Raw genomic sequence first — 24064 nt, 5'->3', positions numbered from 1 at the left:
AAAATTCTCTCTTTTCCTCTTCCCTTTCTCCTTCCCTCCCACCCTCCTATCCTCTTTCCCTCCCTCCCTCCCTTCCTCTCTCTCCCCCCACCAGTTTGTATATACATATGCATGCTTGTATGTATATGTATGTATACATGTATGTATGTATGCATACATTTAGTTATTATATATATATTTAATAAATTACTTTTAAGTATATTTTCAACGTTTTAAATTTACATTATTTGATTTTTATTTTATTAATTGTAAACATAACTCAAAGGAAAGAAAAAAAAGTAAAATCACAAAATATGTAAATATTGTATAATAAATCGACTTTTCTGAGCAAAATAAATTTATCCTTGCCTTCTCCAAATCTTATATTTAAATTAGTTTATATTTAATTTTTTCACATGGAGTGTTTAACTTTTTACTTTAAACGTTTTCGCATTTTTCCAATATATATATAATAGCAGAATTTGTTCTATTAATTAATCAATTAATTAATTAATTTTTTTTTGTTTCAAAAACTTTGCCCTTCTCTGAGAGTATCACATAAACGCAGGAATCAAATTAATTTTTCTCAAATAATTAGTTTTTTTTGAGATTCATTTTTTTCTTCACGATTGACAAGCCGTGGTTAAAAGTATAACAGCAGAATTTCTAACAATTCCATACGTGCGTATTCCTACTATCAACTGGACGAATCAGCGCGTCGCCAGAAAAAGCGTCGCGTAATCCGGGCTTTAAGTCAAGAGCGGTCTGCGTGCCGCGTACATGTGGCGCCCACGTCACACGGTGAATTGTACACATACATACACGCAAGCGACACACATACACACACAGAGACAGAGGAAAAGAGAGAGAGAGAGAGCGCGCCTAGCGTGTCGTCTACGTGTGGCAGTTCGGCGGGTGCGGGTAACGGTGCTGAACCCGTTGCTCCGGGGTGGTAAAACGAAGGTGGGAGAGGGGAAGAAGAGGGGAGGAGAGAGACGGCTGTGAGCCAGTCGGGGGGGGGGGGGGAGGGGGTTACCGGGCCGGCGGTGGCGGTAACGCGATAAACGGATTAACGGCGAGCTCGAACTCGAGCCCGTAGTTCGGTGGTCGGGTTCGGTTTGCGGGGTATGAGGTTCGTGCGCGCCGCACGAAAGGGAGGAGGACGAGGAGGAGGGACGAGGGAATGGAGGATGGGAGAGAGAGAGAGAGAGAGAAAGGTACGGTAGGGTGGGAAAGGGCGGTTGGCGGATGTCACGGCATCGCACGTTGCCCGACACCCACGACCCCGACAACCGCCGCCGTCGCCGCGTCCCCGCCCCTCTTCTGTCATCCCCCCTCCCGCCGCCGCCGCCCCCGTGTCGGTGTCGTCCCACGCTGCACTGCAGCGCAGCTACCCGCGTCAAAGCTCCGCGCTCGGACGGATTCCCCCGCCTTCCCACCCCGTCCGCGCTATATCGCGTTTGTATGTATATGTATATGCGTGTGCGTCTATGTACATCTATACTACCTGCCTACACCGCCCGCTCATTAGAGAGTATGGGATGCGATAGAATAATAATTTATTATGCCTGCGGACCATGTTCGCGAGAGAATCGTCAGTGTCACCCCCTGGGGGACAGCGGTGCGACTTAACGGGTGATGTAGAGGATAAATCGGATAAGATCAGAGATTATATATATCGCAAGCGTATCTGGCATGCATAGCTTCTCATACTTTATGAGCATTGTGTATAAAGTGTAACACAATTTGGAAGTCAGTTTTTATTTTTCGACGACAATTTGGAGTCGTAGTTTTTGTTTCTTTAAGACAAGAGGATGGACCTCAGCGAATGACGAACTCCGACAAAAGTAGTGGCGCCCTCATTTTGGAATTAAAAATATCGGTAATTACCGACCGATTTTCGAAGAATAATTACTGTGATATTTTGAATTTTACATATAAATTATCCAGATCAAATATGTATTAGAAATCCATGTATACTTGGCACACATGGAGTCAGGTTTTGCTATGTTTAATACTATTATAAGCTTGAACGTAAATATGTATTACCGCTTTTCGTTTTATAATCTACAATACACGCACACATACGTACGAATCGTGATACAAACTATATACTTTTATATTAGACTTCTAATCTAGATTTAGAGGATAATAGTGCTTTCTTTCATGTATCTAAATCTTAAAGATCTTGTGTTTATATTCATACAAAATGTATATTTTTTATATAAAGCATTTAATATGATGAGTTGACAGCTCGTCTATCATTCGAGACGTCATATAGAGACAAAAATAGATAAGGAAAACTAGGATTCCGTAATTATTTCTCGTGTTTCATGTAAAATCGAACTTTTCTGGGATCATTGATGTATGTATTGCAATCGTAGAGAAGCATTTTTAATTCTGTCAAATTAATGCGACAAAAAAAAGACTAGAAGTACGAAAATAATAATTAGTCGATAAAACAGACAATAGTGAAGGATTCCTTTAAGGAAGATGTTTAAAACATTATTCAAATGGGCATTGGTAAAATTTTAGTGTGAGGCTTAATTATTAAGATAATTAATATTAAATATAAAAAAATAAAGTCGTGCTGAGGAATCGACTCGAAGAATTGAACTAACCTCATTTTTGAAGTGGATTCCAACTGTGCTCTACGAGATTTATATATTCCGTATATACGCATATTTATAGTTATAAGCTTGCGATATTATATACCGTGCACAAACGCTGTCGCGTTTTGCTATTTAAAAAAGTTTCTCTTTTCAACGCCTACAAGAATCTGTAGTATCACGAGCTGATTTATTTCCGAGCAAAAACGGAAGAGTCATATCTTGTCGTACATACGTAGCTGTCATCGATCGCTCCAAAGTTTCATCAGAACCACCGCACTCGGGCGATCCTTCGTCCCGTCTATTCCCCGCAGAGAAGGTAGATAGCAAGAATGTCCTCAGGTATAAGTACCTGAGGACATTTTCACGTAGAAGAAATCGAAGGAAGGGGAAGTGAGAAGGAGAAAAAGCGAGAAGACTGGAGGAAGAAGTTGGAGTATACGAAGCATTTGCGCTGCCGTTGGGGGGTGGCACGGCTTTTACGGTTGTGCGCCTCGTTTCACGGCGGTTTGATGGTGTCAGGATGAAGCGATGCGGAGAGCACGAGGGCCGAGATAATGGCGAGGGAGCGAGGATGTTAAGGAAACGGTGAAGATGAGAGAGAGAGAGAGAGAGGGAGGGAGGGAGGGAGGGAGAGAAGCAGAGAGAACGAATCGAATAGTGAAGAAGACAACCGAGGTAAAATGGCGTAGTACTAGCGGCAACGACTCGCGGGGAAACGCGAGGCGAGAACGCCGTGCCCTGCATTTTATCGCGACGGCTTCATCTTTATTTATCGCCGATACGACTTTACGGCATATATCCTCCGTATTCCCCGCGGGATCCCGCGCGCTACGTGCGCCGACGAGAAAGAGAGAAAGGGGGTAGAGAGGGAGAGAGGGGATGAGAAAGAGAGAGAGGGTGGAAGCAACGAGGGATCGAAGACGATGATTGACTCCTCGGGAATGCCTCGAGCATTCCCGGATAATTGTTGAAGTTAGCTCCGCGTCGAGCGAGACGTATAAGAGGATGGAGATTGATTTCTTCTTGGTAAAACAAAACTAATTGTAAGTCGTATATGACGTATTAAGGGGATGCCGAATGTCTGTTTTATCGATCAGATGATTATAGATTTTTCTGCACCGAAATCTTTTTATTGTTTAATAAAATAATAAATGCTTTTCCACAATTAAAACACGTACAGAAACAAAGTGGGAACCTACTGATTTTATGTTAAAAACAAGAAAAAATTTTAAAACTAAAATTTCTTTATCGACTTCTGTCGTCAGGTCAAAAAAAATAATTGTTTAATATAAAAGTTCTGCTGTTTGTACGTACAAAATAAGATAGGTTCCGACTAGAAATTGAATGAAGAAGTATTAGTATATTTTTAGATATAAGTTTAAAAACCTAATAAATAAGAAAACGGTGCAGAAGATTTTCACGCATATGTGTTGTATACGTGCATATGTTTAGACATGTGTGGTGCTAACCTATCATGTGTATATATGTATACGTGCATATGTTTAGATATGTGTGGTGCTAACCTATCGGAGTTCGGCCGTCTCTCCGGCATCCCCTTAAGTGTGTATATAAGTGCGCGCCACTTATTCAGTCAAAGCATTCGACATTATTAATCCCCTCTTTTCACAATTTCTTTTTCGTATTTTTAAAACCACACGTTCTCGGCTCAGGAGAATCCTAGCGAGCTCTGATTTGCAGCATATGGAAGTTTTTGAGTGACAAGAACTTCTATTAAAATTTGGACCCGATTGGTATCCGTATTTTAATTTTTTGTTAGAGCCTCGAGAAGCGAATCTTGGATAACGATCACATTATACAGAATATAATGATATATTAGTATTAAATGTTGAAATATGGAATGACATATTAATATTAAATATGAGGGATTTGTCTTCGCGGAATTTTTTCCGCATTATTTTTATACAGAATAATGTTTTTTAATTCAAAAATAAGAAAATTTTTTAATCCGATGATTGTAACGAAGGCGTTCAATCAGCTATCAATTAATAATATTCTTTAGAGATTATCGTTATTATATATTATATAATTTATTAACAATGTAATAACAGTTATAATAACATTATATCTTAATTATATAAATTAATCTAGTTAGATGGCGTGTATAGATGCGTAAGTGTGATTGAGAGCTGTTATTTATAAGTATACACTTATATAGTATATAATGTAGAAAATAAGCATGGAAGTGATTAAGAGAGAACCTTAGGTAGAAGTAGTAGAGGTAGAAGGAAAGGTAAGACAGGAAATGAGAGAGTAAGGTAAATAGGACAAGAGAAAGGTAAGGACAAAGGTTTGAGGTTATGACATCGCGCGGGATAACGAGCGTAACAAAGAAAGGTAAGATGTAAGGAAAGCATAGGAAGAATGAAGATGAGCAAAAGAAATTAATAAAGAGAGGAATAACGAAAGGTGCAATACAAAAAAATAAAGAAGAGACAAACAAGGTAGGAAAGAAGATAGTAATCGGAAAACTAAAAAAGAAGGTTTAAGATAAAGTAGAAGAATTAAGAGAGAAATAAAGAAATATTAATTTATTATTATACATATACTTGTAGAATATATATACATATATATATGTAAAATATCTGAAAATGAAATATATGAAAATGTACAGTATTCGCAAATAATTTTTTTACTGCTACGAATGATTCATTACCGCATAAACGCATGATTGGGGCGCGAGAATTTTCTCAGTATAATCGTAACAGGTACATGTGCATGTGTAGAGGATGCACGAGTGTGCAAGCAGCTCGCTCGTTATCGACGATCGTGCTTGTGCACGAGCATCTCCTTCGCCTTCGGCAGCGAATACGGTAGAGAAAGAGAGAAAAGAGAGACAGAGAGAGGGAGAGAGGGATCCAACCGACAATACGGCGAGCACGCGAGGGCCATTAAAGGAGCAAGACCTCCCTCGCAATAAACGCCGCCCGTCACACCCGCTGGAAACGCGAACGTGCACGCGTGAAGGGCGTGTGCGCGCACACATACGTGAGGCGGACGCGGTAACGACGTAATATAGCGCGCTTCGCGCTAACGACACGCGCGCAGCGTTTTCAGCGACACGCGGACGAAGCGAGGTCGTAAAGCTCGATTCACACCGCGCGGAAATGCGTGCCACGGGGCGCTCATACGTCCGGGGGTTCGTATTACGATCTACTGACATGAGATATATTCTCTTCTCAAATGCGTGAGAGCGAAAGAGTTTATTGCCATCTCGGAGAGGACTAGATTTCTTCCTAGAGAGAAACGCACAACTGAATATAAAAATTTTTTTTCAAGATTATGGCAAGAATGTTATTTTCGGAACCTTTCAATTTGATAGGTCATTTTCATAAAAGTTTTTAGCAGAATAATTCATAGTTTTCGAGATATCGATTTTTAAAAGTCACAATAATAGTTATATTCCTTCACCACAATAATTGATGATACTTAAATTTAAAGTAGATTTATTATATTGAAAAGTGTGATAAAAAATCTTTGAAGTAACCTCTTGCCAAAAATTTTGAAATCACAATATATTAAAAAAAAAAGAAAAAAAATTAAATTTTTGAAACATCGATACCTCGAAAACTGTTGTAGCGCACCGTAGTTTGCAATATTCTTTTTTTCTCGGTAAATAGTCTATCAAACACATTTATCAAATTGAGGGGCTTACAAATAACATTTTCCTTGAGACTATGAACACAATATAATACAATAATTATAAAATATATTTGAATAGCAAAAAAGCAAAACATAAATTAATTTTGTTTCTATAAATAGCAGTTAATAATTTTGCAATAACAGAAAACCGAAAATCCGATGTTTGTAAGTACTGTGTAGTTTTACATTAATACAGGAATTTTACATATTATTTATTACCATTCATATTTTATAAAGCACTCAAATATCTTTTCACAATTCCGTATTATATACATTCGATATTATATAAAAAAGCATGTCGTGCCACAAATGTTTGTTTTCGTCGCTAATTTCCTTTTTTTGCAATTAAAATAAAAGCGGGTTAAAACTATTTACGTTTACGATAAGAGCTGCTACTGTCATCTCGTTTCGACGTTATGTGATACCAAGATATATCTTATAGTAGAAATCGCCAGAAACATCTTTTGAAAAAGAATCAAAACTTTTGTATTGATTTAATATAGAATATAATAAAATTACTTAAATTTATTATTTTATTATTATAAAAGGAAAATGATAAAACAAAAATAGAGTATTTAATAAATACTATGTGCAATATAAAATACATATTGCAATAATTTGAATATAAATATTATACTTGGTATTCTCTAAGTGCAAAGTTGGGAGATGCCTTTAAAGATACCTACTATCAAGGAATTAAAAGGTATTAGAAACTGAAGAGTCATTTGCAATTAGAACAGTTCGTAGAGCAGGTGATTATAAAAACCGCCGAACGGCCACGTCACGTACGAGAAAACGCAGCCGGCTACCGGAGGCAAGAAAAATAACTGGGATGGAAGCAAAAAAAGGATGCTGCGCCGCCGCGAATGCCGGAGAGAAAAGAGGCGAATCGGGGGATGGAAAAAAAGCGGGAAAAGGGATGTTGACGCACGTGACCCAAGCGGTCGCGTGCAAGCATCCATCTCCTGGGGTCTCATCGTCCACTTTTTTCTCTCTACTCTCTGCTCCACACCTCTGGTATTCTTCTTCCTTTCGCTCGCGACCGACATATATCTCACGATGCATTTCGGAGACAAAGACGAGCAGCAACAGCTGAGAGGAAGACTGGAAGAATGGATTTATTTCGTCTGCTGGCGGAAGTGCAAAATTAAATTAATACCGATATTGTATTTCTACTGACAATGAGATCAATAATACAAATATTTAGTTTAAAGTGTATTTTTTCATAGAGAATCTGTAGAAAAAAAAGAGAAAAATATTAATACTTAATATTTTATACAGGGTGTCTAATAGTAATAGTCAATTCTCGAACAAATAAAGCGAATTAAGTAAGTAGGAAAGTCTTATACCATTTTGCAATCATCGCAATAATTAATGAAAATCTAATTGAAAGATTAGCAAATCTGTGCGAGTATAAATATGTCACGACAGTTCAATGACACTCATTGTTAGTTATAAATTGTTATTATTATTATTATTATTATTATTATTTTTTTTTTATTATTATTATTGAACATTCACAAAATCGGTAAACTTAAAACTGATCCGCCAGTATTCTGTAATTAAGAGATGTAAAATTATTCATGAATCTTGTGCGTCATCGAAGGATATTTGAAGCAGAACTTATGAAAATCTTCAACCAAAATTGAGAAGCGTTCGAAATAGGCCCGGGGTGGCGAGATTGACCACGGTGTAATCGCTATCCGAGCAATTTCTGCAGCACCACATCTATTTACAGGCTCGTTACGCCCACTTATGTCCACGAGGTGTGCCCGAGCACTCGACTATTCGACCTTCATCGAATGCTTAAGATAGCATCGGGTCTCTATTTGACAGTCAGGAAAGGACAGATCTCAGTCGTGAAAATACAGAAAGTTGCGGGAGAAGAAAATGGCAATTTCATAGTTAATTCAATTAGTAAATTGATAATAATTTTGTCAAGGATTAACCTTCAAAAATGTATTTTTTATCGTGTATTTTATATTCTGTCGTTCAGTAGTTTACCATTGACTTCCATGTTAAACGTATTCTGATAAATTGTAATCATATACCTATTATACATATTTCTAAAGAATAATAAAATTTAATTCGTGTATATTGTCCTTAATATAATTCATTGACATTTAAATTTCTTAAATCATTAATTTCCTAAATCATTAACTCTAATCAATTACATTTTCACGACATAAAAATTTTCGAATTTATAGAAAAAGTCTGCCTTCCTATCTCTAAATTTTCATATTTGCATGTTAGCTTCACGCGAATAGGTATTTCATATTAAATATAAAAAAAATTAAGACAAAAGTCAAATTGATCGAGGAATTTACTTGAATGGTGTGCGAGAGTGTGTGGGAGAGCTGAAGGCCACCCACTTGTATCGCGCATACAACACGATATTAAGCAGCTCGTCACACATGCTCGCGCGCTTGTAGAAGAGAACGTCGATAAGACATGGTCGATCCCCGACAGCGAGGAGACAGATCGCGTTCGTTGGCCACCACCGTAGTCGTCGTGTGATAAGATAAGTTCGTCGTGGCTGCCGCTCACGGTATATGCGCGTGCGGCGCGCTTGCGTGAATAATAATAGAGAACGCGAGGAACGAGTCGCAACGCGTTGCATCGCACCGCACATAGACACGAGCACACACGCGCGTATGTAGATAGATACCGGCTCATTGGTCGCGCCGTATAATTAATGGGAACGCAAACCCTGGGTGACGTTTGTATGCAAATGCCCGCATGTACAATCTCTCCCGGTCTCTCCTCGCTTTGGCCACGGCCTATCACCACGGACGCGGATGGACGCCTCGCTCTATCCCGTTCGCTCTATCGTACCGTGGCTCGCACTGGTACAACGGTCCGTCCCGTGTGTGTTACAACGTTTCTCGGCACTCGAGATTCCGCGATCGAATAAAACTGTTCCGAATTGTCAATCAATGCTTCCTATTCTTCTTCTTCTTCTTCTTCTTCTTCTTCTCTTTTTTCCTGAAGTTTTAGTGGTTGGTAATTCCAAACGGCCATGAACATGTAGCTTAAAGATTTAATTATCCATTTAATAAAGTTAAAATTATGCAGTGAAATGAGCGTACGTAGTAAGTTGAAATATTGAGTTGATAAATGTTCAAGATCTGAAAGCTTTAATACGGTTAAAAACCCAGACAACATCATGTCTAAAATTAGCGCATAAGACATCTTTAAGATGTCTTTAAAACATCTTTTGGATATCATATAAGATTTCTTAAAGACTACTTAAAGATGTTTTATGTACTAATTTTAGACATAGTGCTATCTGGGAAGTTGATTAAATACTGGAGGACTTGATATGCGTTCAAAAATAAGATCTAAACAAAGGACATGCATCTCGACACGAGACTTGCATTGGAACAAAACTGAATTCCGAATTGCCAAGCAATGCTTCTCTTTCTTTAGATGTGGGCGATTAGTGTGTTCCAATCGAATATGTAACTTAAAAAAGACTACTCGTCAGTTTTATATGAAGAAATTGGGCCTTCAGTAAACAAAATGAGACATGGCTAGAATTGTAGAGTATCAATAAAAGATTAAAAAATGCCATGGGCAGAACTATATAACGAATTTCCCGAGTTAGCACTCAGGGACTATCCAAAGTTCGCTATTATGACCATGCACTACTGGTCTTGTCCGAGTTTTCTGTGTTCACTATCTCACGATGACGGATTGTCAAAGACATTGAAATGATACGTCGAGAATGTATTTCGTACAGTTCATTAATCCGGCTAAGTCCTTGGACGTAATCTATGCCGTCATGTCAGAGAAATTCGGATTTCGTTCTTGTGACGGCGATGCCACTAGAGAGGAAAGGGGAGAGGAATGAGACTTCAATTAGGCAATTAAAACTTTCTGGTTCGTACTTTATGAGTACCTCCTATTGATTAATATATGACTCATGACTGTTTACTAAGGGCTCCAAACTGGGTATAGTCCTTTTGTAGTTGTTCAATTAATATGTAGTGAAATGAGTTTCTGTAGAATGAAACTAGTTCAAACTAATAAATATTTTTAAGATATTAAATCTTCAATACAGTCAAAAAATAGGCTGATCAAGTATTTGAAGACTCAATATGTATTCAAAAATAGGGTTTAAACAAAGAACACGCGTAGTAACGCGTTTGAACACGTTCATTTCTATCCACAAATGACAACGGATCCCCGCTAACCAAGCTCACAGTTTACGAAGCTTTTTTCGTGACGTAGCAAAGAATCGCGATGCTGACAGAACTTTTCAAAATGTGATTGCATTGGGGATTATCTCACTATCGACTTTCTCCATTCAAATGTAACGTGCGTCTCGAGCGAATCGATTACCGGATTATGATCCATGACAGGTTCTTCTCTGATTGCGTAATCGATAGAATTTTCTTTTCGTGAATCAGTTTCGTTCTTGAAAAAAATGAAAAATAAAGGAGGAGAAAAAGGGTGTCGCTATGCAATGCGCGCGCGATCGATCGATCGGGAAGTCGCACGCTTCTCAACGGTGTGCTTAATCGAGGAGTCAATTTGCGTAACTATCGCGCCACTAGGCTGCGCCAGACTGCACTAGACCTTGCAGCGTACACGTGGTGATGACTAAATAGCGCATATTCAGTGTCGATCTTGTTACAAGTACGTTTAAAAGCGTTTAACTCCGTGGGTCATTAATGATGACTATATATAGGAGTCGCGCATTGTTTCTTAAGTTGTAACATCTATAACATCTATTAGTAATATTTGCCGCTAAAAGTAATCGTATGTGCTACTTTCATACAAAAATAATCGTCCCGCCGTCATATATTCGTTGTATATGTAACAAGAATGACTATAGAGTCACGCGCCGCTAACACGTGTTATGTATTCAATAAGTATATTTTCGATAATCTTGCATCGATTTATGATGCGTCGTGAGTGATAGAAATAATTTTTCTGTGTGAATCTCTCTCTCTCTCTCTCTTTCTTTTTTTCTTTCTTTCCTTCCTTTGTAAGATTAATTTTATATTATATTTTTTATGCATCTATATAGTATTAACCAAGACCAACCAAAAAATCTTAATCAATCTACACAAATCTGCAAATCAACTGTTTCAAAGCATTTTTTTATATCTTAGTCATAAAACCATTTTTTTAATTTTTATATAACAAAATGTAAATAAACAACATATTAAGAGTTGGTGTCATCTGATAAGAGCAGTATTTTTTTCTAATCGTCTAACTAGCCAGATTTTTCTTCAATTTTTAATTTAATATTTTAGTCCTATTATTAGAATATGTGGCTTCTATGATAGGATAATTTAGCTACTAGTTTAAGTATAATGGGATTCCTGTGCATTTTTCAATTATTATCAAAAATTATTTACATCAAACTTATAACGACAGATAAATCAAGAGGTCCAATTGCTACCAAAATTACTTGTTTTGGCTCCACTTAATTTTTTGTTTAGAGGTATTTAAAATCGTTAATTTACTCAAGACTTGTAGATAATTTTGACAAATTGAAGCAACAAATAGAAAATGTTTGCAGAATCTATCCGCTGCTTAACTCCAGGAATATTTCAAAAAGTACGAGACTCCTTTTTTACAAAAACGCGCAGCTTGTGTACAAAAATGGAATGGAATAATCATGTAAAATATGCATTTTAATTATTTTTTAATTGTAAGTATAAAATAAATAATGAGTAGATAATTTGTTTTGTCTATTTACATATGTAAAAATTAATAAATAATGCAGTTTCACGAATTTCTAAAATATAGAGTGGATTCTATCGCTGAAACAATTGATTTACTTTACTTTTTTCATTGTTTTTGATTGTTAACAGATGTGTAAAATATCCTCCTTCTTTACTTATCAGCGTAATGTGAAATTGTCTGAAACGAGTAAGATAAATAAAAAATGAGATTGATGGAAAAACAAGCGAGATGACGACATCGTGTTTTTTTTCATCGTTCTTCCTAGGCAAATTCTACGGCATACAGCGAAATTACCGTTACTTACAATTAAATCGGGCATCGGCTCACACGAGCGGATCGGTCGTTCGTACCTGACGAACGCAATCGCATGGGCCGTAAATATATCCAGGGTTACGATCCAGGTTTTCCTCGACGCGCCGCGTCGGCTTTACGGCCGCAGAAGAGATATCGCAGCCGACGCGGCGCGGCGCGTCGATTCGCATGAGCGCATCTTACGCTACGAACGACCAATCACGTGCGCGAATCCACGGATGCGTAATAACTTGTAATAAATATCAGACGCAACGACGCATTGGTGCCGTCGGAAATTTTCCCGGCGAGAGACGCGCCACGTGCTTGTTTATAGAAACAGAGCGCCAATTCAAAATATACGATAAATATATTATAATATATCAATATATGTAATAATATACCAAGTAGCAAATTGACGTCATTAAACGTTAAAATGTCATTTTGACATTTAATGACGTTAGTTTGTTACCAAAGATATTTAAAATAAAAAAGGAAAACCTATTAATTTGAAGTGTATTCCACTTGAATATATAGGATCACAACTACATGGTCGAAACGTTGTATTTTTAAAGAAATAAAATTAGTTTAGTCAAGATATTAAAGCCTATATAATTTTCTACTAACGACTTAATATCCAAAGTTCTATTATTTTGAAATTTTAAAACCGGTGTGACCAAGATCTAGTGCTATTCGATCGATGATTCGTGCTATATATTTTGATGTCGTAAAATGTTGATTTATGCATAAGTGAGGCGCGTGCTCTTCGCGGACACCCGGTGGAAGATTATGAAAATACATGTCGCGGAACGGCCTGGCAGGGCCGTGGCGAAATATATATACAGTCCCGCGCGCGCGGTCGTGTATCGTGGGAGCCGCGACCGGTAGTAGCATGAGGACCATTAATGATGCATAACCCGTTGGCGTTAGCCTGGCAGTCATAATGACCCGGTCGACTGGATGGTTGGCTGCTGGCTCGTCGGTCGACTGGCTGGCTGGCTGCCTGCCTGCCTGCCTCGGCGTGCTCGAGTCGAAACACGGATGCGTCGTTTCAGTGGTTATATATGAATGAGGCGCGCATATACGTAATTTTATATATATATATATATATATATATGTATATAAAGTTTGTGTATGCGCGCGCGTGTGCACGCACACACTACGTATCGGTGGCGGCGGTCGCTCCCGTCCGCGCGGCTCCTCTCGTCATTATCCTTATTTTCGAATGCGGTGCCACGACCGCCTCCTTCCTCTCATTTCTGCCGCCACCAGCGGTCCGTCGTGGGCCGTTTTACAGCACTGACGTGCGATCTTATAGTATAGCTTTTTGCGTTAGAAGCCGCCGTGCGGTGTGGCTAGATGTGACGCGGCGATACCGCGCTAAAATAAATACATCGGAAGAAAATGGAAACGCGCGTAAAGCTATGTTTACGAGCTGTCAGATTCGGAAGCTGCAGGCGTTTACTGTTTTTCTGAAACGTGCGTACGTTCGTGGGCGGAGGATGCAAGCTGCATTTTCCTCCGTTTTCACATAGTTTTAAGAAACTTAGGAATTTTAATTTCTGTCATATATGCTTTAATTTCTTCTTCATAAAAATGTGTATATATTTTTCCACACATTCAACACTTTTTTCTTTTTCCTTTTTTTTTTTTAGAAAAACAACGGTGGAGAAAAAGAGAGATTTCTTCTTAAAAGTATAATGTGTATTATGCATGTAATTTTATGCATTTTTTTATAGTTACACTAAACATAATGGTGACGTTTTTGTTTATAATTGTGAAAAATCGTCAAAAATTATCTTAAAAATAAGTAGTAATCAAAATAATCAGTAAACCTTTTAATAATAATATAATTATATATATGTATAACTATTTTATAATTAATATATATAATTGCACATTTTGTGGGTGTTTTCCATTTAGTGATACGAGTTGACACAATCTGGACTCCTAGTATTATTTCTATACTTTCCATTATATTTGTGCCGCTTTTTGTCGATGATATAACCTCGAATGACTCTGCTTAAAGAGAATCCTCAATTGTTCTATGATCTTTGCAATAAATAATAAAAAAGTAATTTTAAAAATATCGATCAATCGTGAGTATAAGCACACGGCGAGAGGAGATAGTCTCAAGTGTTACGCGGTTACTATAGGCGTTAGGAAATTTCAGCGTTCCTACAGCCATTATCATTTGTAAAGTGCTCTTCCCAACATTTCATTGCGATTTTTTTTATTCACAACTCATTATCCTTGCTGTATCTTTGAAAGAATTTTTTAAAACGTTAAGAATATTTAGTATATAAAGATGGGAGTCTTCAATCTTCAAAAAAAACCTACTGTCAGGATCATCCATCAAAGATTTCAATATTTATTTCAAGAAATGATATACGTGAACCTGTTTTTAAACGTAATATCCGCTCGAATTAAGTCAGAAGTAACCCCTGTATGTACCACCGAGCATAATGCTGAGTAAAAGTGCTCACTTAACGCACATCTTCCCAACGACAATCGCGATAACGGTTGTACAAATAAGTATACATATTAGCAAGATAATATCGCGCGAGGTCGCAAACGCATCATTTCGAGTAAAGTATCTTGTCATTTAGACAAAGTAATCAATAGCAGCAGCTTTACTTATGTGATTTCTAAAATTGTTCGATTTTATAATATTTTTTCCGCTTATAAAGTCGATTAATTCCAATCTCGTAATATGACGTATTTCATGCTCTAATAATAACACAATTTTTTGCTAGTGTGGAGAGATGCACAGAGTTATTTAAAACGATTAAAAATGATCCCTTAATTACACGAGTGATTTCTAGTCAATATTCTTCCACTTTAGCATATTCGTTGTTACTGTACAACAACGTGATTTTTAAATTCATCCAGGATTATGGACAACGGTGGCAAATACACAGTATTCTTGACGTACCCCAAAAAGAAAAAATGAAACTCTATGACTTGGTACTCTACAGCTGATCCTTTAAATCACCATCTTAATTTTTTTCTTTTAAGGGATTAAGCATGCTGTGTACTGCAATCCTGGATAAGCTCAAAAATCGCATTGTTATAGCTGTGGAATCAGACAACGATATGCTAAAGCGCGTATAAGAGGAATATGACTGTACGTCTCGACGTTACTTATGTAAGTAACAATAAGGAAAGTCACATCGAGTACTTATAAAATAAAAGACAAAATTTGGATAGTTTTTCTTTCGACTGATATATATCATTAATTACTATTAATTTGTAAACTTCAAAAATACAGTCATTTGAAATCGGATGATCATTTTGAATAATCCCGCATATAATCCTCTCAAACTAATCTAATTTCAATAATTTTACAGGGGGTAGACAAAATAATGTGAACACCTGTGAAAGAGGGGTATTTATATTTGTTTGTTAATAAAATGGGCTACCATTTGCTTTTTTTCTAATTGGAATGTTGTCTCATTCTTGTATCTACTAATTGCTTTGTTGAAGGAGGAAATATGTTTCTCACTTTTTCAAAATTGCCTACTGTCCGATGATATTAAGCTATTAAGATGTTTAAATATTTTTGCTGGCCAGCACAATTACCAAATTTGAATATCATTGAGCCAATCAAACGTTTTTTCAATCTCTTCTCCAAAACTGCCTATAGTGGTTCGATGATAATTGGGTTTGGTAATTATGCTGGCCAGGGAGAGTGTTTGGGCATTTTAATGGCTTAATATCATCGAACTGTGGGCAGTTTTGAAGAAGATTGAGAAGCGGATTTCCTCCTTCAACATCTATCTCTAAGGCAATTGGCGGATGGAAGAATGAGATAACATTGGAAAGGGGGCAAATGGTGGCCCAACACTGGAAAAGGGGCAAATGATGGCCCAACATTTAATTAATGTACATATATAAATACCTCTCTTTCACATAGGTGTTCACATTATTTTGTCTACCCCCTGTAGTTTCTAATTTGAAAAAAAGTGTAGAAAGGTAAAACCCTAAAAAATAATTTTTCCCTTCTAAAGTCTACGTCACGATTCCAATACGAGTAAGACAGATCGCGCGTATTTGATCTCAACACATAATTCTAATTATGCACACAAATTCGCTAAACGATTCATTAATTCGTACGAACTATTTATCAATAACGTAACGGGGGTACGCGAATTAAGACGGCGACGCGCGATCGAGAAGAGAGAAGCGGCGCACAGTCTCATCCTCAATCTACCCCAACTATCCTATCTACGGCATTCCGCGCGGTGTATTTCGCGCGTGCTGCACGTGGCTGCCACACCGCGCCGCACGTCATACCGTCGCCACGCCGAGCCACGCCGCCGTCGCCGTCGTCGCCGTCGCCGCAAGCTCTCGCTAATGAGGATTGTCCTTTCTTGCATGCCGGATAGCATTTCGACACCGAGCGTCTCGAATTTCTAGCGCTCGTGTTCTCGCTTCTCATTCCCTCCCTTCTCTCGCCTCATTCCGTCTCTTCGAGAACGATCGATGCCGAAGCCATCGAGCGAAACCTTCTCTATCTCGTTTACTCTTCATCCGTCTCCTTTTCTTTCAGATTTTATCCGTTATACGTGGTTAGGCACGACGATTTAGTTAAGGATACTATAGTTTTATATATATAGGATATATATGTGTGTGTGTGTATATATATATTATGTGTATGTGTAAAAAATAATTGGAAAATTCTAAAGAGCGCAGTAAATATTTTTTTATATTTTTATCATCAATTTTTAAGTACAACAAAACACAATTTTATTAGGATATATAAGTATATATTATAAAATTATAAATATATATTATAAAGATTATAAAAATAGAGAAATTCTTTAACTGTAAACTGTAATATATATAAGTGAGTTTTGATCGAGACTAAATATTTAAATATATGTGTACGTGTGTTTTATTCTATGTATCTTATCTATATCTCCAACATGTTTTACATTATATTTTGCAGATTGTACTGTATGAGATTTATTATAAGCCTATATTAATGCTCTGCCACAATTGTATAAATTATAAATTCATCAATAAAATGACCTGAGCGACAAACGCAAACCCTAGAATTAACATTGACATTATACATTATTATTTAACAAATGAATGAATTCTTTTGCCTTTCTTTTAATATCAGACTGATGAAATTCCATCGTAGAAATTTAATTTATATTTACACAGGATTTTTTAAAATCTCATTTTAAAAAATGAGCTTAAATAATGAAGAAACGTCACGTTTTCGAAAAAAATGTTTCAACAAAATTATGAAATTTCAGGAGGAATGTAAGCATAGTTTTAGTCCAGATAAAGACACTTTTGAGATTTTAAAATCATTACTTTTTTAAACGAAATCATCATAATTTTCTTACATACATCGATTTCTCATAATATTTGTAAAAAATAAAAAAATGTTAAAGCGGAAGAGTTGAGAAACGAATGGTTTACGATGAGAGATATTCTGCTTTATTTTGATATATTTGACTAAAAATATTAATATACTTATTTTTCGATAATCTGACCTTAAATTATCAACATAGAATAATGAGATAAATCAATCTGATGCAAAAATAAACATAGAATATTTAAAAAAAAAAAGTATATAGTTGCACATTGCAAATTACAAATTTTATTTTAATGGCAAGATGTCTTTCTCTGTTTCTCTACATTTTTATTATAATCTTTTATTTCAAAGTATGTTACAGAATACATCTATCAGTCTCTTTCTCTCTAACTGAAACTTTTTATTAACATTTTAGATTGCACAAAATCGAATAATGTTTTACGCATATACAAACTTTTCCCTCCTTTCTCGAAAAACATAAAATCTGCTTATGTGCAATTACTTATCACTCCACCAAAGGATGGGCTGCAAATCGAGAGTGAGAAAAGAAAAAGGAGATATGTTATTCGCGCGCACTTGTTATTGACGTCGCGAGCAGGTAGATATGTATATGTACTTGTGGAAAGCGGTGCGTACATACATGCAAAATGCATTTGCATAGTCGCACGCGCGCGTGAGTCCGGTGAGGTTCATTAAAAATACACACCCGTATATTCTACGTCACGCGGCGCTGTCGAACGCGTGTTCGTCGATTATCCAACACACTGATGAGCGACGTAAGACACGTTCGTCAGGTATATGTATGTCATGGTATGGCATGGTTGGAACTTTATACAGTTATGTGTCGCGCGCGTGATATATATACATGTCCAAACGATATTATAGTAGAGCGATATTTCGCTAATGATAATGGGATGAAAAGGTGGTAAATTATTGTGGATGCTCGATGAAGTAGTGAATTAGAAAAAATTATTGTAAGCTCTTCTAAAAAATTGACAATAAGATATGTTCATTGCAGTCAGAAATTCAGGAAAATGATCTATATTTAATTAAATATCAATTTAAACATAAATATATGTATACAATTATACATATGTACAATATATCTCTCAACATATATTTTCAATTTCTGTATTTAAGAAGAATAGAAATAAACATTTTTTGAAATGTATATATGACTATATAAGTACTTTTTTTATTTCTTTAAATTTTATTTTTTCTAAAAATGATGCAGATTATTTTAATTATTTTTTAATTATAAGAATAATTAAATTCTTATTAATTTTCCTCTCCATGCAGATAGAGATTTATACACAAAAAAAAACATTATATAAAGACATATTTTTTTAAATATAATTATACCAATATATATTTATGAACGGTCAATTTTTATATATTTTTAGACACTTTAAAAATTATTGACACTTATGAAAATTTTGCACCCAATGCTGCAATGTATATTCTGTACTGTCTAATAACGGTATATGTACATATATAGACTTTTTCAGGGATTTTTTATTGCAAATCAAAATCAACTATAAAGTTATTTGACATTGAGAAATTCCAATATGTTTTGTTTTACGATATACGATATAAAAGTTTAAGACCAAAGTAATAAATAAAGATCACGGAAAAAAATACAAAATAAAAATTACACGTTAAAATATGACATTCCGCTGATTGTTTTATTAATAGCTATAAGATCTTGTAGTTATATTATAACACCATAAAAGTAAAAATAGTTTTGCATTATTTTTGGCGTAGAAACAATAAATTAAATTTATACATTTTTCTGGTCTCAAATTTTTTGACAGTATAGTATATATGTACTTACTTATTATCAACATAAATGCGATTTAAATCATTTGGTCAAACAGTCTACGATCTTTAAATCGTTCGGACAAACTGTCTACGATTTTAAAATCGCACGTTTAATATCAGTACCAACTAAGAAATTTTCCTTCATATAATTATAATAAAAAGCGTCGCGAATTATCGCGTTAAAGGAACAAGATCACATGCATTTGCATGCCACACTACTTTCCATCCCTTGTTTTGCACGTATATATAGGGTGTTCCATTTAAAAAAACGAAGTTTCAATAATTAAGAAACATCACATTTTAGAAAACAATGTTTCGAACGAGAGTTGTTTGGTTTTGACAGAAAAAATTGATAATTTTGAGTTTTAATTAATTTTAAGGTAATTTTTTAAGATTATCTGAAGATCAAGCTAGACATTTTTAAACAGAACTATCATTATTTTTTTATATTAATCAATTCCTCGCATTATTTGGCATAAAAGTTATTGATGAGTAGGATGGCCAAAAAGTGAATAGTTTATGAGATATTTTTATACTTTGACATCATTATAAACTTTGAAATCTCTCTCTCTCTCTCTCTCTCTCTCTCTCTCTCTCTCGTAAAATATTCATTTTTCAGTAACCTTACCCAATACTTTTATATTCAGAATAGTGAAAGGAACAAATTGATGTAAAAAAAAAACATCTAGTGGTTTTAAAAAAATATGTAGCTATTAGTTGTAAATTACATACTGTTTCTTTATTTTCTACAGTCATACTCTTATAATTTTTTATGTCATGTATTGCAAAGAATTTATATTAAAAAATCGATTTATATTAAACAATTAGTGAAATTTTATTTTGAAAAAAAAACTAGATTGATTTAAAATTACTATAATTAAAATTCAAGATCATCAACCTCTTTCTCCCTCAAAGTCAAACAACTTTGGTTTAAAACATTGTTCTCTTAATCATTCGAGTTTATTTTTAAAAATGGGACACCGTGTATATACAGTATACAGTATACGGAGTGGGGAAGAGGATCAGAAGAGCGCGGCGCTAATGAGCCTCGTCTCTCGTCGCGGCGCGTAATGTCTCGCCACGGCCCGTTGTGAATTCGCTTCATCACCTCACAGGCCGTGCACCGCCGCCGCGCCGTCGTCGACGACACGCCCGTGAGCGTGTCGCGCGGCACGGCGACACGCACACACATATACACGCGTGAGAGCGTCAAGAGCGCGCCGCGGCCTTGGCAGTTCCGCCTGGGCGCGCCTCGTCGGCTTAGCTGCGACGGCGGTCGATTTAACCGCGACATGGCATGGCTCGGCACGGAACACGGCGTGGCTCGACGTGACGGCGCGGCGCGGCGCGGTGCGGCGCGGCGCGCTCTCGCAAAAAGCTTCGGAGCACCTTTCCCTCTTTTCTCCACTTCGCCGCTTCGCCCGGCTACCGTCATCTTCGCTCGGTCGTCTCCTCCCTCTTCCTCCTTTTTCTTAGTCCGTCTCGTCGTCGGAGAGCTCTTGTGGGTCTTCGCCGCGGGACAAAATAGCCTCTCGCCTTTCTCGGCCGCTTTTGCCCCGCGGCTGCGTCTTCACCGCGTGTCTTCGTCCTTCTTTCTCTCTCTCGTACCCTCCTCCTGCTTCTCATCATCATTGCTTGGTTTCGCGCTTTCCGAGAGCGACCGACCGACCGACCGACCGACCGCCCGGCGTCTGCGAGAATAATGGGTTTGACGTTCGTGAGTAGGTAGGTTCTTCGGCGATCTTCAGATATGTGTGTGTGTGGATGTGTCTACACTGTGCGGCTAGCTGCCCGCACGACGTAGATTTATATATAGATACATACACATGCACAGTAGGGCGAGCGATTTCTCGCGATGAGACTACCGGAATTTTCGTTTTATCACATATTTTTTGACAGTAAATATTTAACATATCACATCACGTTGTATATTCGTTATAATAATTGTTATGTTATTATTATATTTAAATCGAAACAATTTGTATTTTATTTTTTTTTCAATTTATGTATGAGCTGCTAATCTTATGTAAAATACATTTCGTAGATCAAAACACAACTACAAGAATCTGAGTTTTTCGTGTTTGACTGGCTGTAAATCAGTAACTATTATTTAGCTTTGAGCCAATTACATTTTTGTTTAGCGGATTATAAAACTACATATGAGAGAAAACCAGCAGATTTTACGAAGATTCAACTAAGATTTTATATAGGATTTTTTTAGTGTGGAATTTGTGAATGTATATGAAATTCTAAATAAAATTATGAATCCCGATAAAATCAGCTGGTTTTCTTATATGTCATAAATTGCTGAATAAAAAATGTAATAGGCTCAAAGTTAAATAATAGACAGTTACTGGTTTACAATCAGTCAAACATGAATAACTCAGGCTTTACGAGCTGTTTGACTGATTGCAATTCAATAATTGTTCATTATTTAACTTTGAGGCTATTGCGTGTGTTCAGCGTAAGCTACAACATATAAAAAAACCAACTGATTTAATCGAAATTTATTTAACATAAGATTAGTGCGGGATATTTAACAATTATAAATTCTATAATTACATATAAATTTGATTTAAATATAATTAATAGATTGCGATTCATTTGGATTTGTGATCTCAATTTCTTGTCTCTCTCATTCAGACCTAAGGTGTAAAGAACTAATATTAATACCTTGTTTTTTAAATAGCACAAGTCGAATCTTATTTCTGAAAATTCAGATGTGCCATTTGAAGAGGAAGAGATGAAAAATGATTATTATAAAAAATTCTTCATTACTTACTATTATAAAGTAAGTATTATAGGAAGAAGAGGTACTACTTCTCAAACAGATCTCGTGTAATTCTATATATGTACATAGGTGCTGAAACATGTTCCACGAAACTATACGTATCTATATGGTTCGATGTGCGCGTACGATCAGGATTCTCTAAAGGGGATGGGATGGGCAAAATGGTAGGAGAGAAATACATGCGAGATACGCGGAATCAAGGTGAAAGGAAGGAGGAAGTCTATGAGAGGAGAGGCAAGGCACTTTTTGGTCGAGTTCGACGTGACCGGAGTATCAAAGTCGTCGAGCGCTCGAACGCGGCTTGATTTCTCGAACGCAACTTTGCGATGCAATCATACTGACGAGAGATTCTCTCGTACGAAGAGGAAAATTCAGAAATGGACAATTCGAAACGCAAATCGATAAATTAATTAATTGTGGTCGCGCAGATTAAATCCAAAGACTTTTTCTCCTAAAGATACATATAATGTATAACAATTAAGTCACGCCCTATCTTTAGAGAATGAATTTACGAAGTTAAAACAAATCGAAAATAAAGAATAATGAAATTGCGTTTAAGTCTTCTTTAAAAAGTCACAATCAAAATAATGCGTTTTAAATCTAGAAATTTTATCATGTATAAACAATAATAATTTAAACACCTTCTGTTATTTTAATTTTACTATTTATTTGTTGTTAGATAATTAATATTATGATTCTTAATTTATTGTTATATCAAACCAAAACTAAACTTTTAATTCAAATATAAAAAAGAATTCAAATTTTTCGATTTTTAAGATGCGTGATATACCCTATATATCGATCTCTTTACGATTTGACTTATGATTTATAAGATTTATGTAATATAAGATCTCGGCGTGAATTCTAATCACTAAAATATATGAAATAATAAAATAGAAGGTACTTTTTTATCACAGCGCTCAAAATATGTACATATACATATAATATATACAAGATATATCTATCTGGTAATAAACGCATCACCTCTAGTGTATGATTAAACGAGATAAACATAAGGATATCTCTTTCACGTGTGGATTAACTCATCTTTTTTAATTAATTATTACGATCGTAAAACGATAGAAAAATTTTCTACTCGGTTAAATCTATTTTATTTACACTAGGAATCTAGCGATTATTACCGGGCACCCCGTATATGTATGAAAATATATTTTTTCGAGATTTATATGTTTTACAGATTAGTCCAACATATCTTTCCGGGCTTCGTAGCTCGATTTAAATGTTAACGGTAGGAATTTTCCGATCGATGAAAAAAAAAACTGACATCGTTGAACGTGAAATTAACATATCTGTAATAGTAAAATAAAATAAATAATTATATCAAAATAATTTATTATAATATGACCTGTAAAACTTAAAAAAACTCAATCAGAGATTTGTACAGGTATATCTATATCGAGCGTAATGCGTATATAAGATAATTCGTATAACGTTGACATTTCTGTTAGTTTTCTATTTTTGCAACGACACCCGGTAGGTACGGTCAAGCCAGGCGGCACGTTTCGCAGAGGCGAACCCAGCTCGAGGAGGCGGAAAGCGGGGATGAGAACGCGGTACATAGAATACATATATACATCCATCTATCTAACCAGCGGCGTGCGAGCCTTGCCTTGTGTGGGATTTCCCACAGTAGGATGAACCCTCCGCATCATCGCGCTACTGGCCGCCTACGGCGTGTTCCGAAAGTTTTTGTCGTAAATCAAGTCATGCGCGGCCTCAAGCTTTTTTTCTATAGCTGATTGTGATCGCTCGCCGCGCGATTTCAATTCAATTCCATGTCGTAGCTCGATGAAGGTGAAAAGATGGTAAGATGAAAAGATAAGCACGCACAAGTAGAAATAAATCATTAAAAGCATTAAA

The 24064-nt window shown here is 36.2% G+C and overlaps 1 long non-coding RNA gene across 1 annotated transcript; it reads left to right on the top strand.

Annotated features, from left to right (window-relative positions):
• The first annotated feature begins 20643 nt into the window (after positions 1-20643).
• On the top strand, positions 20644-23473 carry LOC114929592 (uncharacterized). The gene is made up of 3 exons (XR_003819282.2): positions 20644-21117; positions 22082-22183; positions 22253-23473. It is a non-coding gene; the product is annotated as an uncharacterized LOC114929592 (long non-coding RNA).
• Positions 23474-24064: the final 591 nt, after the last annotated feature.

This window comes from Nylanderia fulva, unplaced genomic scaffold (assembly GCF_048542155.1).
Source record: "Nylanderia fulva isolate GAGA-0341 unplaced genomic scaffold, ASM4854215v1 Scaffold59, whole genome shotgun sequence".
Lineage (NCBI taxonomy): Eukaryota > Metazoa > Arthropoda > Insecta > Hymenoptera > Formicidae > Nylanderia > Nylanderia fulva.
The sequence above is the reverse complement of the archived record's forward strand: the minus strand, read 5'-3'. Positions and strand labels throughout refer to the sequence as shown.